The sequence below is a fragment of the Wyeomyia smithii genome, chromosome 3 (genome assembly GCF_029784165.1).
Source record: "Wyeomyia smithii strain HCP4-BCI-WySm-NY-G18 chromosome 3, ASM2978416v1, whole genome shotgun sequence".
Lineage (NCBI taxonomy): Eukaryota > Metazoa > Arthropoda > Insecta > Diptera > Culicidae > Wyeomyia > Wyeomyia smithii.
The window spans coordinates 171,777,046-171,790,113 of NC_073696.1; the positions used below are offsets into that span (position 1 = coordinate 171,777,046).

Consider the following 13,068-nt stretch of genomic DNA (forward strand, 5'->3'; position numbering starts at 1 on the left):
ATGTTGATTATAGCCATAACGTATGTTCGGAGAAGTTTCAAGATATTCAAAAATGCATCTTTCGATGTAGGAAGATGAGTGATCAATCCACCTAAAAGTGAGATAGAAAATTTACTTTTCAATCAGATTGAGATAGACGCATGGTGTCTTCGGCAACATTTCAGGTGATCTCAAAACAAGAAACTTTGCCGAAGACATCATGTTTCTATCTCTTACATATTACGAGCAACATAAAGTTTTCAATGAAAAGGCGCTGAAAATCTCAATTTTCGTTATTAGAGCAAAATCATTTCAAATCGCCTGGAAATACGCGAAAGTTTAATCAACCATTTTTGATTTGAATGAAACTTTGCACACGTATTTGGCTTAGCAAACTGAGCATTTTTCACAGGTGGAGAGATTTTTTACACCCATGAATTACATTCTAAAAGGTCGTATGCCTTTTGGCATAGGTTTTATTCGAAGCATTGTATCCCAGAAACCGTTGGTTGTATAGAAAAACTGTCTGGGAATGAGTTGTAGGGAATTAAAAATGCACCATAAAAAAAATATACACTGTACAAAAAAATTTTTTTTGACCAAAAAAATTAAAAATAAACATTATATATCAATTTAAAAAAAAAGTTGATTTTTTTTATTTATTTTTTTAAAGAAACTTGACGTTAATACGCAACTTTTAAAAAAAAGTCCAGGATGGAGAAATGAAAAATTATTTTTTTATGGTAGATTAATTTTTTTATAAAAATTCTAATTTAAACATTTTTCAAAATATTTGTATTCTGATGATCTCAAAAGATGCAGAGAGTCATTTTGAATCAAAAAGCTCTTGGTAGTAAACATTCTAAAGGCATTGGTTTTCGAGTTATTTCTAATTTAAGCTCGAAAAATCGTAATTATTTAGGAAAATACACGTTTCTCTTAATTTGTCCATGGTTCTCCAGCAAAAACCATACGTTCATTGGAATGCTTGATCAAAAATATACAATTCATTCTTTGACAACAAAACGATTGGGCGAACGGTTCTCAAGGAAATAGTTAAATGTTCTAAGTGATATAAATATATATAATAATCAAATATTTATTTTCGAGTTTTATTATCCTAGGAACATAATTTTTATGACATAGATACTTACAGAACTAGTTTACCTTATATTTTATATACATCATAAGTAAATGATTCGTCATCTTTTGAAAACAGCTTCGTTTGTATCTTATTTTCTGAAGTCGGAACAAAAGAGTAATACTTTTGTGTGGCAGCTATCATAATAGATTTTTTGAAAATATTGCTCCATTCTGTTACTCCTTGTTCATATTCTTCATGTGATACCCAACTAAATGACATTTTTGATGAATTTTTATTACAATCATACAATTCTTTTGCGCTTGTAATGGGATGTTCATGTTCTTTAGCTAAACTTGCATTTCCTGCCATTCGTTTTAATATGCCACCAATTGCATCGCATGGGCCTTTACCATGAGAAGTCGCAATAAATGCCACTCTGCATCGACGTTATATTTTGTTGCAAAGTTTTTTCTATTTTCATATTGTGAGGCAGCTCCATCAGACATTAATATCGCTTTTTTCAACTCTATTGTTGTTTTCAAAAAACTCATTAATTTGGCACTGAACACCTGAACCACAACAGTATCATGATGGAGTACTTCCGATATTATGATGAAGCTGATATTCTTAAGTGTTCCAGATTCTGAATAGTAAACAACGAAGGGATGAATGGTGACTTGACTATCATTCCAATAACTACACGAATCACAAATTGATAAAGACATATCGAAATGAGCTTGACTGTTCAATATTTTAAATTTTGCAATAACGTTTTCGTTTAATTTGCGTAAGCTTGATTCCATTTTCACTTTATTCATCTTCACAAAATGCAAACTGTTACTAATACGACTGGAGTAGTGCAATCGTATTTATATACGAAAACAGATATTATAGGTGACCCAGTAGTTATTGGTTGCGTACTTTACAAACAGTTATTATTAGTAAACAAGTAGGTAGTGTTGCACGACAAACATATTATTTTATAAAACATTCGAGCAAACTTATGATGTATATAAAATATAAGGTAAAACTAGTTCTATAAGTATCTATGTAAAAAAAATATGTTCCTAAGATAATAAAACTCGAAAACAAATATTTGATTCCTATATATATTTATATCACTTAGAACATTTAACTCTTTGCTTGAGAACCGTTCGCCCAATCGTTTTGTTGTCAAAGAATGAATTGTATATTTTTGATCAAGCATTCCAATGAACGTATGGTTTTTGCTGGAGAACCATGGACAAATTAAAAAATTCGTGTATTTTCCGAAATATTAATAATTTATTGAGCTTAAATATAAAATAACTCGAAAACCGATGCCTTTAGAATGTTTACTACCAAGAGCTTTTTGATTCAAAATGACTCTCTGCATCTTTTAAGATCATCAGAATACAAATATTTTGAAAAATGTTTAAATTAGAATTTTTATAAAAAAATTAATCTACCATAAAAAAAATATTTTTCATTTCTCCATCCTGGACCTTTTTTTAAAAGTTGCGTATTGTTTATTTTCAATTTTTTTTGGTCAAAAAAAATTTTTTTCGTACAGTGTATATTTTTTATGGTGCATTTTTAATTCCCTACAACTCATTCTCAGACAGTTTTTCTATACAACCAACGGTTTCTGGGCTACAATGCTTCGAATAAAACCTATACCCTTTTGGAACGTAACTCATGGGTGTGAAAAATCGCTCCATCTGTGGAAAATGCTCAGTTTGCTAAGCCAAATGCGTGTGCAAAGTTTCATTCAAATCAAAAATGGTCGATTTTCGACCATCGGTGATTTGGCGCGATCTTGCTCATTACTTTTTTCTCGGATTTTTCCGAGTTTTCAAATCTTCTAAAAAGTTATCAGGCATCCAAAAATATATGTTTATGCTGAACATTGTTATTTTTTATCTCCTAAAATAAAGAAGTTATTGGACATATTTCGATATTTTTGAGGATACTTTCCTCAAAAAAAATACCAAATACCTCAACCATCTCCAAATTACGCAATTTTACGCGAGTGGCAGTTCCATACGATGAAATAATTATCTTTAAGCTTTCAACTAAAGGCACAAACTTTTGTATGTAAGAGTATGTAAGTAGCCTTTTCGTTTGTTTTTTCGAAGCTATTTCATGCCGATTTTTGTATACAAAAATATAAAAATAAACAAGTTTTGAGTTTCGAAGGTGGCACTTAACGATCTTGAGTTAAACATGCATGCATGCTTTGATAAGGTTAGAACAAAAGGGAAATACGTTAGAAATAGATTAACTAAAAATTGAGCTTTTTCTTATATTTAGTTATATTCAGTAATGTAAGCGTGGATGAAAATAGTAGCTCCTTTCCAAATTCCATTTGTTGTTCTTCTCCGATTTCAAAAGGGGTGAGCAGAGATTTCGCGTTTTTAGGGGCCATCCACATACACCGTGGCCAGATTTTTAACGATTTTAACGAAAACTGCCCAAATAAATTCCCCCACCCCCAAAAGCTGTCCACGTGGTATGTGGATGGCCCCTTAATGTCCACTTTTGGCTATTCACATGCTTCTGTGATAATAGGAACTGCCGAAATGAGCAACAAATGCTCGTGAGCGCATTTACGGGATATCTTATGATATTCTTGATATCTGAAGATACAATCTCTGCGCGCCTCTTTTGAAATCGGGAAATCATTAGCAGTGGTATTTTTTGTTGCTCACTTGTAACCTCATTTATACGATTAAAGTACACATAAGAACACAAAGATAGATAGTAAAACATTCGTAGTTGATAATTTTTCCGATTTTATATCCATTTTTGAACATTCAGGCAACACGTTAACTGACCCATAAAATAATCAGTAATGGCGGACAAAGAAATTTTTCTTTATAATACTTTGTTGTTCAATCTTGCTCTTAAAACAAGACTGTAGCAATCATTATTTGACCAGAGTTCAATTTGAAACCTTAACTAGACTTCCACAACATGATCTACCACTACTCTCTCCCACTCTGCGAGAACATTCCAAGCCAGGGGGTACAATCGATATGTAAAATATTGCCAAGGGGTACGCGGACAAAAAAAGGTTGAGAACCGCTGCACTAGAGGGTTAAAAAGCGCTACAACTCGGTCTGGTATGAAATAATATACCATAGACCTACGTCAACTAGGCGATCGTGTTATGAACACCACCCTTTAACTATTTTAGTGCAATAAATACCCGATCAAAAAAAACAGAAGCTGTTAGTTTGCTACGAGAAAAAAATTTCAGGTTGTGTTTTCAATTTGATCCCGTTAGGTGTTGAAATAACAGAAATTTTAACAAAAGTGCCGCTACTAGTATCAAACCCATATCAACCTTTGTTACTAACGTATCAGCTTTCTAACAAAATATGATAGCATATAGAACAGTATAATTAAAACCTTTGTTAGAAAGAATACCCGATCAGAACAAAATAACTAAGAGATTACTAAATTCTATCAACACGAGATACAAATAACATATTTCGATACGATTTCGAATTTTCCCATGTGCTTCTGATAACAACATTCAATCTGAATGAGTTATAATAACAAATCCTGAAATAAAGTTGTCATGAAACAATTCTAGCAAATTTTTCGTCCCTATCAAAACCTGCTGTTTCTAACAATGGTTATTTTTACACTGTTCTAAATGCTATCTGATTTTGTTAGAAAGTTGAAGCGTTAGTAACAAAGTTTGATATGGGTTTGATACTAGTGGAATAGTTTTCGTTATAATTTTTGTTATTTTAACACGTAACGGGATCATATAAAAACACTACCTGATAGGTTTTTCTCATAACAAACTAACAACTTTTGTTATATTTTGGTTCTGTCCTTCCGAACGGGTAAGTTACAATTCAGACGAAAAATTCGTTAGACTTGTTTCAGAACAACTTCGAGTCAGGATTTGTTATTAAACTCATTCGGTTCCAATTTTGTTTTCAAAAGCAAATGGGAAAATACAATATCGTAACAAAATATGTTATTTGCATCTCCTGTTGTTAGAATTTTGTAATATTTTCAATTATGCTCTTCTGATCTGGTAGAACTAGTCATAATAGGATGGACTTCCGTTTTCTTAGACGCCGGTTTTTATTCAACGTCGTTTGAATTTTGAGTAAAGTTTAATTTTTCAGAAAAAAATATTCTAAAACTAAAACATAGTTGTTTTCAAAAAATCTTAATTGGCCGTCCCATCAATACCAACTTAAAACGATCGCCTCACCATTAGTGAGGATGTGGTTGGTCATTACGAACAACTCCACCGATTTAAATGTTCGAAATTTCGCGAAAATTCAAACTTCTTTTTGGGGCCAGTTTTCCGTAAGTTTTGTTTTTCACAAATACATAATACACATGCTCAGCCTCTTTACCTTCAGTCGAGTACAGTCTATTATCACAACCATCTTCTCATTTCCTCGGTGCCTCCAAAAGTACCATGTACCGATTAAATCTCCTGTACAGGTTATATGCGACGATCGCGTATGTAAATTACAAATCATATTTACAATTCTTGATACCGTTGTTGTCCACTTCACAACCGAATCCTCTGTTACTATGTGTACTACCCCAGTCCACTTTTTCAACTTCTCAAAACACATCCCGTAGAGTTCCCTCATCCCGTCCTTCAAGGAAAATTGCGTTCGTTATGCGTATGTTATGCAAAATACACATATCCCTTCTGCACAGGTTGCTCCGCATGTTTAACGGACGTCCTCGACGTCGTTTACTTACGGCAGGCAACTTCAATTTTTCCTACATCACCCAACCACCCACTACCACCCTTCAAATATGTGTGTGAATAAGGGAATAATAATACCTATATAATAAGTCACCAGTGTCCAGTCAAAGAGGCTACACGTACAGTTTCTAGCTAGAGTAGTCGTTATACCGTGCTGGATCGAAACCCGTACAGTATCGAAATCCGTACACCTTGATGTTTTTCTGCAGTTTTAAGCATTATAAAAATGAAAATTCATATGATAGTTACATGTACATGTCCGTGGAGCTGTTGGCCTTCTGTTAAATTAAACTATGCGCCAGTAGGCCATGAAATAAAAATATTAAAAATGAAAAATCAATCGTGTATCGGTTTCAGTTGTCATTTCGTTGTATCGTTAGAGAATTTACTAAGAAAACGTTCTTCAGATAAAAACGATTTTCAAGTGGGATATAAGTGTTTTACTCTGTGAATCTTTTTAAAATTGATGGAAAAGGTAAGTCTTTGTTATTTTCGAGCTGTATATTGTCTAATAAATAGTGTAAGTTGTATTTATTCAACAAAAACTGTGCCGTAAGGATTTTGATTCTTGTTATTTGCTTGAATCTAAATCCGTACAGTGTGTGTATCATGCATATATTGTTGAACTTTCTTTTTGTTTTCAGCTTATAATGGAAGAAAACAAGTATAAATATACGGCAAACAATTTTAAACGAGCTGTGACTGAGGTGCGCAAGGGAAAGTCGTACCGGGAAGCTTCGAGAGGTTCCGGCGTTCCAGTTACTACGAAACACTACGAAAATTGCACTATTTCAGCTGATATCAAAAATTAGAAAACCGTGTGAAACTTTAGGAGCCAGTTGATCCTCAAAATATACTTATTCGGTAATTTAAAGATAAATTAGAAATAAAAGATTTTCATTTTTGTACTTCTTCATCTATACGGAGTATGATTTATTGTTGTATGGACTTTGATCCAGTCTATATCGCGTGTGTGCGGATTTCGATTCAAAAGTGTACGGGTTTTGATCCACACAAAAAACTGTGTACGGATTTCGATTCAAAACATGTTCTATTTAAACATGATTTTTTCGAGTTTCGGAGTGATTTTAATCATTTTGCTGGAGAATAGTGATAAAATATAAGTAGACCTATAACTAAACATGTCAGTTTAAAGCAATATGTGATTTCTTGATTTTATATTGACCGTCGAAGATTATCGTGTGCTTAGGTGTACGGATTTCGATCCAGCACGGTAACCAAAGAGAGCGCAAGCAAATCGATACCGTGGAGATTCTCGTGTTCTGAGCTGTATATCTGCCCGAATAGCGGATATGAGATCAAGATATATTCTCAGTGCGGAAATAAAAAAAAATAAGAGAAGTTTAAACCAACCATGTTAGATATACGCATTCCATTCACCCGAATAGTACGTTTGCGATAATCGAATGTTTACTTTCTACCAGTCGTGCGAGGCTCATTCAATGTTTAATACATTTTGCTCATTATAATTTCATTGGATTAGATATTTTAATTAAAAACTGAAATTAGAAAAAAAAAATTAAAATCATAACATGAAAAATACATTCTAGGCTTTCGAAAATTAAAGAACTACACTTTAGAGCTAGTCTCTAGGTACGATACTGGCTTCACAAGCCAGTTGTCGTAGGTTCGAGTCTCGGCTCGGGAGAGACTGTTAGTGTCACTAAACCACGAAGTCTGTGTATAATAAATAGAAGGTCGAGTTCTGAATCGGAATGTAGCACCAAGGTTTTGCTTTAAAAGTGTGTGAAACTCATCATGACACTGCACAGTGATCCAATAAGGCAAAAAGTGGAACTTAATTCCATAGCGCCTTTCAACTTCATCCTAGCTTAATAGTGTCTTCGGAGCAACTGTTTGTATGACCTTACCTTACCAAACAGTCCCAAGCCGTGGTGTGGCCTTTGCTGTACGTAAGAGTCGTCTCCATTCCACTCGGTTCATGGCTGCAGTTCGCCAGCTCAGCAGTCTGCGTAGGGTTCGCAGGTCGTCTTCCACCTGATCGATCCACTTTGCCCGCTGTGCACCTCTCCGTCTCGTCCCTGACGGATTGGTTTCAAGAACCATCTTTACCGGGCTGCCGTCTAACATCCTTACAACATGCCCAGTCCACCGCAACCTGCCTATCTTAGCGGTGTTTGTATGAATGACCCGCATAATTGCAAATTGTCAAAAAATATGAAAAGTTCACTATACTAAAAATAAAAAAATAACTTTTTTGTGTTAAGAGATGAAGAATAGTTTATTCAGCAAAGCTGTAGAAGATTCAAAAATATGAAACTTTGTTGAACAAATGAAAATCCTATCTTTTTTCGGTACGGCTCGGTACCTTTGTAAGGAGAAGTTCTGAAGATGTGTGGTCTCCAATAAAAACGTGTGTTTTGTATGCCAGACAACGTTTTCTTGTAAAATGTAACTAACAAAAGTTAAGTACAAAAAACTAACTTTTAAGTAACTTTTACATGAAATACTCTGTAACTCTGTTCCCAATTAAAAAAGGGATTTTGTTTGTTCAGCAAAGTTTCATATTTTTGCACGTTCTAACACTTTGCCTAATAAACCATTCATCTATCTGTTAACACAAAAAAGTTAGTATATGCTCTTCTATCTCTTAACACAAAAAAAATATTTTTTTTTATTTTTAGTATAGTAAACTTTTCATATTTTTTGACAATTTGCAATTATGCGGGTCATTCTTACAAACAAGTGCTCCGAAGACACTATTAAGCTAAGATGAAATTGAAAGGCGCTATGAAATTAAGTTCCACTTTTTGCCTTATTGGACCACTGTGCACTGGCGTTTGAAAATAAAGTTTGAAAGTATTCATAAATTTATATAAATTGGTTTGGAGTAATTGTTTGTTAAAACAAATTACATAAATACTAGACTGGGACACGGTTATATAAGAAAAAAGCGATGGTGTTATTTTTTTGCTCTCATGCACTTTTCGTGTTCCTTATGGGTCCTATAAAAACTGTGTAATTTTTCAGATCGATCGGTGGAACTATATTTTTGCGCCTGATTTTTAAAGTTTTCATACGATTTTATATGAGAAAATAAACTTTTTCAAATTTTATTCTCTAGAGATGTTGAGTTGGCTCCTACCCAAGTAACACACGTTGGTATAGAATAGTTGACGTTACCTATTCCATGACATCTCTATCACCAGAAAAGCGCAAAACATGAAGGCCAATAGAACAAGCACCGATAACAGCATGAAGGCAGTCAACTTGATAGAATTAAGTGGCAAAATACCGTTTTGACTCAAACTTAAAACAGTCTCAAACTTCGAACACTTCGGAATAAAAATCACTTTATTATAGCTAGAGTAATCAAAAGTATGACTATTATATACCATTTTATTCCTTGGAATGTCCTTCACCCAGTGATGTATATCTTCATTGCGAGACCACTTCCAGGGAACCAGCAGGCGTTGAAAAATGTGACAGTCAGTGTTGAGACGGTTTGCCTATCCATCTCTTAGTGATTACATGAAAGTGTTCGGAATTTGAATCAAAACCTAGGTCTGAATTCTCGTTAATTTAATAAACAAAACTTGTTCGAATCTATATAAATACCACTTAATTGTAACAAAAATAAATTAACCAACATGTTAAACCTTTAACATCGTCGAAAACATTTATTTTTCGTTGATTTTTTAGTGCAAGAAGTTACATCATAGCTTAAGTGTTCGAAATTTGATGCAGTACGGTACATCTCGAGTAGTAATACGGCAATGCGCAAATCTGTTGCTATGACAACTGTTAACCAGTGCATGTGCAAATGTGTTGTGTCGGCGCAGTGCAACTAGATCGACAATAGCTTTTATCAGTGGCAGTTTTAATTGATTATAAATTGATGACAAAAAATAATTTTCCACCTTTCAAAAAGAGTTGTTTCTTTTGCTTGAATATTAAAATTCTTTTCGCATAGTTTCAATGTTATCTGGATATAAAATCTAACAAAACTAGAAACCGTTGTTAAATATACAATAACGAAAAACTGAAGTGATATTGGTTACACTGCAAGCGTCTTGTTTATTATTTGATGGCACGTTTTGACCCGCTTCGAATAAATATAGAAATCGTTCATATAATTTAAATATTAATTTGATCAAGTATTTTTAAGTTGAGTGTTGAATGCTACGACTGTTGTACTAAGGAAAAGCATTTTACAGGTACGTAATGTTGTTATTAGATGGTGTAATGTCTTACGAAAAGACCAAGTGATAGTGATTGTTATTCTTGAAACTCATGTTATTAAAAACATCTCCAAAACCAGAAAAATGAGCTTGTTTTCGAAATGCGGTTGTATTACTGATGAAAAACAACTTCAAACACAATATAATAACACAAGTTTTTAATTGCGCTTGTAGTACACTTATATGACTACTTTCGTTATAATCTATTTTCTAACATGTTTTGTGTGTTACTTGGGTAAAAATATATCGATACATGATATTTATAGGAAATTTTGATGGTGTTATTTTTTTGCTCCCATGTACTTTTCGGGAAATTTCCCTGGGAAAAACTCTTCTGAAGGCCGTAAGGCGCTACGATGCTTGTATAAAAAGGTTTTCATGCTAAACTGAAAGAATGTTCCCAGGAAAATTTCCTATAAATATCATGTAATGATATACTTTTACGACTCAACTGGATATCTCTAGAGAATAAGTTTTAAAAATGTGTAGTTTCTCATATAAAATCGTATGGAAACTTTAAAAATCGGGCGCAAAAATATAGTTCCACCGATCGATCTGAAAAGTTACACACTTGTTATAGGTCACATAAGGAACTCGAAAAGGCAGCACCGGCAGCAGGTGGTAACCATGACTTTGACTGCAGGGGTGTTTTTATTAGTTTTCATTTTTCAATAGCACTCTGTTGTTGTTTGAATAGTGGTATCTAGCAATAATCAGAGGAAGAGATATTCGGAGAGAATGTTGTGAGCCAAACGAGCATGTCTAAATCCGAGCCAAAAGAACAAGAAAGGAAACACATTGAGAGCAGGGCCGGCGTTTCATGTAGGTAATATGGGTAGTAGTACCCACTCGGAAAATATCCATGTGGGTACCTACCCACACGGAACTATTGAACAAAATAAAAAAAAACTACTGTTGCGAGCGACAGATTTTTTGATGGATATCGTTGACCGAGAGGCTATAAATCTACAGACTTATGTACAGTTGTAACGGTACTCAGGGAAAAGGAGTTTTTTTTGTTTCATTTACGATAGAGTTCTGAATTTCATTTACGATAGAGTTCTAAAGTTTTGTTTTCTCGTAAAAGTTTGCCATGCCAAATTTGAGCTCAATCGGATTTTGGGAAGTAGAGCCTCAAAGCGGTCAAAGTTACAGTTTTTCGATCGATAAAGGAAATGTTCGAGCTGGGAGTGTCTCTTGTGTGTTCTGGTGTAGCTCGAGTCTCCCACTGCAAAAGTTTCCATGTCCCTGAAATTTAATTTTTGTTTTTAAAACAAATTTATATGAAATAACATCAGTTCTCGATATTCTATGCATTTCAAAGAGATTTTCTAAATGCAAAAATCGATTTCTGAAACTTCAAGAGTAGTTCTCTTGTGTATTTTTAGGTTGAAACCCTCTCAGAAGTTCGATTAAGCTCAAATTTTGGATGAAAACCTTTTTAGAGAAGACAAAATTGTTGAGTCCTAACGTTAGCATTGAAAAAAATGCTCAAAAAAGGCCGATATTTCATGAGTTTACCTTTACACGCACTGACGAAACTACCCATGAAGCATCAATCATAGTAACCTATGAGTCAGCAGAAAAAAATTGACTCAAACTCTAACCTTAATGGCGAAAACAGTGGAGCTACTTCGTTCAGAAGTGTGCGCGATCAAAGAACGTTACCCCGTCGCGTCGAAAACAGATATCGTACGGAAAAGGGACGCCGGTTACGCTTGTTCCGGTACCTACATCTTGGCACTGCTGAACTACAATCAGAGCATCGAAAGAAAGACCGGTTCCGGACGGCCGACGACCCTGAGCGACAAGAAGCTCCAAAGAATGCTGAAGAGGAAAACCGAGGGGGAAGTGGCTGCATCGCTGCGTACGCTTAATCGGGAGGCCGGTTCAACCGGCCAAACAGTGGAAAAGTACCTGGCGAACATGGACATCAGAAAGCGAAAGTCCCGTTCATTGGTTTCGGAGTTGCTCGATGGTCGAGTCGACTTTCCCGGCCAATCGCGACGTGATGATGGTGGTTCACGCCGAGACCTATCTCACCCTGGATGACAACAACTGGCAGGGCACTCCATATTTTACTTTCCCCACGAAGGAAGTGACCTCTGAGGTGAAATTCATTTCACACACCAAGTTCCCAAAGAAGGTGCTGCTGTGGCTGACAGTCAGCGAGAAGCTTCGTACTGGCCGTGAACGGGGAAATTTATAGTACGAAGTGCCTGCCGGAAGTTGCGTCGTTTATTAAAAAATACCGTAGGGGCGAAGACGCGGTGCTCTGGCCCGATCTGGTGTCAGCCCACCACTCGAAGCAATCGTTGGAGGAGATGGAGCGGCTGAAAATCGATGCGGTACCCAGGTCGGCCAACTCACCCAACGTTCCCGAGCTGCATCCCATCCAGAGTTTCTGGACAAACTAGAAACTTGAGACCTACCTCAACAATCTTGACGCGAAAGTTGAGGAGGAATTGATAATTAGAACGAAGAAAGAACTCAAAAACATGCCTACACGCATGTCCACCATGGCGAATGTTCCGGTAAACTCTCAGAAAGCCAATCGCAAGAGCTTGGAATTACTTTTGCAGATGAGCCTATATAATTGCCTTCGATGGGAAATTAATGGGAAACATGACTACTGAACGAAATTCAAAATTCTAATTTCTCTTAAACATTCCATTGGCACCCTATTGTTGATGAACTATCGACTTTTCGTAAAATTTTGTTCAGGTATCAGAAGGTCACCCCCTCCCCCGGCTACGCCTTTGTCACCCATGAACCTTCCCTATTCCTTACTACCCACTCGGGAAAATAATGTGACGCCGGCCCTGATTGAGAGGTATTGCAATAAGGTACAATAAAGAATATATTTAATTTCACACGTTTTTCATGTTTTCATTTGACTAGTGGTTTACAAACCTTTTGAATGGTCAACAAAATAATGATCAATTGTGGTAAAAATGTATGAAATTAAACATAAACATAAAATTCAACAGCTTCACGGTGCGATGCACTTTATTATTTCCCAGGACTTCCATCGTCACCACCGGTTA

General features: G+C 35.3%; 1 protein-coding gene across 1 annotated transcript in view; it reads left to right on the forward strand.

Moving 5' to 3' along the window:
• The first annotated feature begins 9,973 nt into the window (after positions 1 to 9,973).
• LOC129732978 (ras-like GTP-binding protein RhoL) overlaps positions 9,974 to 13,068 on the forward strand; it is a 123,441-nt gene continuing 120,346 nt past the window's right edge. The window contains exon 1 of the mRNA XM_055694485.1: positions 9,974 to 9,997. The gene's annotated coding sequence lies outside the window, so the exon portion shown is untranslated. The remainder of the gene's footprint in view (positions 9,998 to 13,068) is intronic.